Below are 5432 nucleotides of genomic sequence, written 5' to 3'. Positions count from 1 at the left end.
CATGTTCAAACATTTTGATACAAACACCGACACTAAATACTTATGAACTCACCAGCTTTAATGCTGATAAACTCTTTCAAAATAACTTGTATTCTCAGGACATCTGTAGACAGGTACCGAGGCCAACTTTTGAGAAGATGGAGCGCATTCAATACTCATCTTATTATTTTGATTTACATTTTTGGTGTCTATAACTGTACAGAACACACTTGTATTAAAATTATATACTTAATGCAATGGCTGATGTTGTTTGCTTGTTTACTATTATACTGTGTTGTGATACTTTACATGACGTCCTCCGCCCCAGAACGTTTCCGCCGTTCTCGGTTTTGGGGTGTGAAAGATTGGTATCAGAGCATTGTTTATAGTGAATTAAGTATATCAACCCATAAAAGATATACTAACTATAAACCCATTTGGGATTAAAACACTCTGACCAAGAGTCTATACTTTAAATACTAAAATATTTAACTAAATATACAAGTCTGCATTCATACTAAAATCAGTGTCACAATGACAAGAACAAAAGTATTACGATTGTTAGATATCACAACTGAGCTCGGGGATGTATGGTTAGTCCTGGGAATGGCATAGCCTGATCAACTATGCTGGTCCGAGGAGTGATTAGCATATGCCCTAAAATGGTTGTGATATGGTAACAAGTTTAAGAACTTACCAACACTACTACAATAAGAGCATTAGATCAGAGCATAAGTTTAAAATACTATAGGAGTATTTTGTGTTACTTTAATCAATTATCTGAGAACTAAAAAGGTCGTTATCAAATAGGTCAATAGTCGTTAAGTGGATACTCCAAGGTTGTATGAAATTAGGTGTTATAGTCCGAGAATATGTGACCTTTGCTTCACCTCATGTCCTTGTTTGGTTGTGGTTTTGGAGTTAGGGCTACCAATTCGAAGGCCTATCCTACTCTACCTTCATACAACTGGTATGCACTACACAAGTATTGACATAATTGATATAAATCGTCTTATAATTATCTTAAGTAGTACGTCTAATTATATAAGATTCTTATATCCCTTTTCTCGCGTAGATATCATGGCTGGATTCCATCATGGCGACCCGTACTTCCCAAATGAAGGCAACGCAGGATGGCTCGAAGCAGAGTCCGATGATGAGCACCAAATCCCGTTGGATGATCATCAAGCAGAAGGATTCTCGGATGGATCTGACTCTGAGCCCGAAGTCAACAACCTACCTCCCATAGGTCAAGCCCCAAACAACAACCCTTGACCAGCATTTCCAGGCCCCACACCCTTGTGGGTAAACAACTTGAATCGCTGGAGCGACGAACATGGTCAACCCTTACCTTACTTTGCAGACTGAACCTTTTACAACATTAGCGAAGGTGGCTCTGCAGATCGAGCTCTGCCCGTCATGGTCCGTAGAATTTATCGTAATGTCGAATAAGGCCAAGCAGCCCTCGACCGGGTCATGGAAATTGATGCCAACTCAGGCGTTAACACCGTCCGCATTCGACATCTGGAAGAAGCACTCGAAGGGACGAGGAGAACCAATGACGCACTGCGGTAGCAATTAACCACCGAAGTCGCAGAACTTCGAGTTCGCCAGAGGGCTCATGAACGACACCTCCAAGAAGTGGTTCGTCAACTGGCAGATATGAGGATTCGCCCTAGGAATTCTCGTCGTCGTTAGAAGATGTCTAGTACATCTTTGTCTTTTGATTAAGGAATAGCCTTTAGTATATGGGCTTTAAGTAGCACTTGTTCATAAAATATTCCTAACTTTCAGTACTCTAACTAGGAATCTAGGAACTGTCAAATTTTCCGTACAGTATGATGTAAGACCTACTGTTAGGTCGATTTTCCCTGAACTTATTACATCAATAATACCAGTAATATTTACAACTATCTACTCTGTGGGAAAATCTGTGCACTTGTGTTTTCCTACTATTCTTCCCTATTGTGATCTCAATTCGTATGCTCATTCAACTGTTGGACTATGGCTATTTAGTCCATGTGTCACTCTCACCTTGCTTACAATTGATTCTTACCATTGTGTTTGTCTTTATAAACTTAGCTGAAAGATGCCTCCTCGTAAGTCAACAAGACGTAATCCTCCACCTCCACTACCGCCTCTTCCTCCAGTCATCGATACTGCGGCTCTGAATGCTTCAGTAGCTGCGGAAGTGGCAACTGCCATGGCTCAATATCACTCAACTGATAATAGCCAAGGTGGAACCCCTGTTGACTCTACTCACGCTAAAATCCCTGTGTGCACGAGAGAGTGCTCCTACAAAGATTTCACAAACTGCAAACCGAAGTCCTTCAAGGGTACTGGCGGAGTCATTTGCCTCTCGCAATGGTTTGAGAAGACTGAATCGGTCTTCAAAATCTGTGCATGCCCTGCTGCGAGCAAAGACAAATATGATGCATGCACTTTTGAGGAGAAAGCCTTGACGTGGTGGAACGGCCACGTTAAAGCTCTAACTCTCGTCGTAGCCAACGACATGGGCTGGGAGACTATGAAAGACCTCATGATTGAGGAGTACTGCCCGAGGGGCGAGATTCAGAAATTGGAACAGGAACTGTGGGGCCTAACCATGAAGGGCTCCAACATAGTCGCATATACCGCCAGATTTAGCGAACTGGTGGCTCTCTGCCCCAATATGGATCCCACTGAAGGGAAAAAGATTGAGAGGTACATCTGGGGGCTGGTGCCTCCGTATCAGGGAAATGTCCTATCATCAAACCCTGCTACCTTCGACAGTGCCAAGCGACTGGCACAACGACTCATTGACCATGGAGTCTAATCCCCAACAGCGACAACAACCCTAGCCATCGCGGAACCCTCCAAACCCACTGACACTAAGCGGAAGTTTTGGGATGACAAGAAGAAACAACGAGCTGCCAAAAAGTAGAAAATTGTGGCTGTGCATGCCGCGATAACCCCTACTGCTGCTACTGCTCCGGTGAAGCAGTATGCTGGAAGTTTGCCTAAGTGCAACAAATGCAACTTCCACCACAACGGCCCCTGCCATGAAATGCAGTGCTCTAATTGCAACAAGAAAGGACACACTGTCCGTTTCTGTAAATCTCCGGCGAGGCCGATTAACCAAGTCCCCAGCATTAGCGTAATCCAGACTTGCTATGGTTGTGGCGATGTGGGCCATTACAAGAGGGACTGCCCCAAAGCAAAGAATGTTGGTGGAGCAGGGAGAGTACTGGCAATAGGCCATGGGGAAGCGGTTGCTGACCCGACGGTGGTGACTGGTACGTTTCTTCTCGATAGCTCCTATGCATGCATACTGTTCGATAGTGGAGCGGAGCGAAGCTTCGTGAACCATAAATTTGCTTGCATACTTAAACAACAACCGCACGTACTTAAAGAACAATTCACGGTAGAAATGGCTAATGGGAAAACTGAAAGCACCAGGAGCATATACTTAGGATGTACTCTAACTCTAGATAACCATTCATTTCCAATCGACCTCATGCTAGTTTCAATTAAAAGCTTCGATGTTATCATCGGCATGGATGGGTTAAGTGTTCATCGCGCCGACATCATGTGCTACGAGAAAGCAGTCCGTCTAAACCTCCCGTCTAACAAAATTCTTGTCGTCTACAGCGACAAACTCGGTACGAGTCTTCGTATTATCTCAAGTATTCAAGCACATAAATATATACGTAAGGAATATCGTGCATTCCTTGCTCACGTTGTCGATACAAGCTTAGAAACGAAAGAAATAAAAGACATTCCAGTAGTGAGAGACTTTCCCGACATCTTTCCAGAAGAGCTACCAGGATTACCTCCGCAACGACAGGTCGAATTCAGAATCGACTTAGTTCCAGGAGCTACCCCAGTAGCCAAGTCGCCCTACCGATTAGCACCAGCTGAGATGCAGGAACTATCTGGTCAACTTAACGAACTTCTCAGCAAAGGCTTTATAAGACCGAGTTTCTCACCTTGGGGAGCACCGGTCTTGTTTGTTAAGATGAAAGACGGATCATTCCGTATGTGTATCGACTACAGAGAACTCAATAAACTGACGGTCAAAAATCGTTACCCTCTACCTCGCATCGACGATCTATTTGACCAACTGCAAGGGGCGAATTATTTTTCCAAAATTAATCTGAGATCCGGATATCACCAGTTACGAGTGCTAGAGGAGGATATTCCAAAGACAGCCTTCCGAACTCGTTACGGACACTACGAGTTCATGGTGATGCCATTCGGATTGACCAATGAGCCCGCAGTTTTCACGGATTTGATGAATGGAGTATGCCGACCTTACTCGGATCAGTTCGTCATTGTCTTTATTGACGACATCCTGATCTACTCCCGGAGTAAGGAAGAGCATGGCGATCACCTGCGACAAGTTCTAGGAACCTTACGAACGGAGAAGCTCTATGAGAAGTTCTCGAAATGTGAATTTTGGATCCGAAGAGTCGAATTCTTAGGACATGTGGTAAGCGAAGAGAGAATCCACGTGGACCCATCCAAAATTAAGGCCATTGAGAACTGGTCAGCACCGAAGACGGCTACAAAAATTCGTCAATTTCTAGGTCTCGCTGGCTACTACCGCAGATTCATACAGAACTTCTTCCGCATTGCGAAACCTCTTACGACACTGACCCAGAAGGGCGTGGCCTTTGACTGGGAAGAGAAACAAGAGAGAGCATTCCAAACGCTCAAGCGAGCCTAATGCACCGCACCAATACTATCCCTCCTCGAAGGGATAGAAGACTTCGTTGTCTATTGCGATGCGTCAAATCAAGGGCTCGGTTGTGTTCTGATGCAACGGGGTAAGGTCATCGCCTACGCCTCGAGGCAGCTGAAGACACACGAAGTCAACTACACCACGCACGATCTTGAACTAGGAGCAGTTGTGTTTGCCCTGAAGATCTGGAGACATTACCTATATGGCACCAAAAGCACCATTTTTACCGACCACAAGAGTTTACAACACATATTTGATCAGAAGGAGCTCAACATGCGCCAACGACGGTGGGTCGAGCTACTCAATGACTACGAATGCGACATTCGTTATCATCCGGATAAAGCCAACGTAGTAGCAGACGCCCTAAGTCGGAAAGAATATTCTGGTCGAAGAGTCAAATCATTGACGATGACGATCCATTCACACTTGTCTACACAAATTCAGGAGGCTCAGCTTGAAGCCTTGAAACCTGAACATGTGGCGAGTGAATCCCTCAGAGGAATGGATAAGAACTTAGAAGCCAAGGGTGGCGGAGCCCTATATTTCATGGACCGGATCTGGACCCCGAAACACGGTGGTTTCTGAGACTTGGTCATGACTGAGGTGCACAACACTCGTTATTCCGTCCACCCAGGTTCAGATAATATGTATCTGGATCTTAAAAAGTTATACTGGTGGCCTAACATGAAAGCAGAGATTGCTACCTTCGTAAGTAAATGTCTTACTTGCG

Source organism: Lactuca sativa, chromosome 2 (assembly GCF_002870075.4).
Source record: "Lactuca sativa cultivar Salinas chromosome 2, Lsat_Salinas_v11, whole genome shotgun sequence".
Lineage (NCBI taxonomy): Eukaryota > Viridiplantae > Streptophyta > Magnoliopsida > Asterales > Asteraceae > Lactuca > Lactuca sativa.
This window is presented reverse-complemented; position numbering follows the sequence as displayed.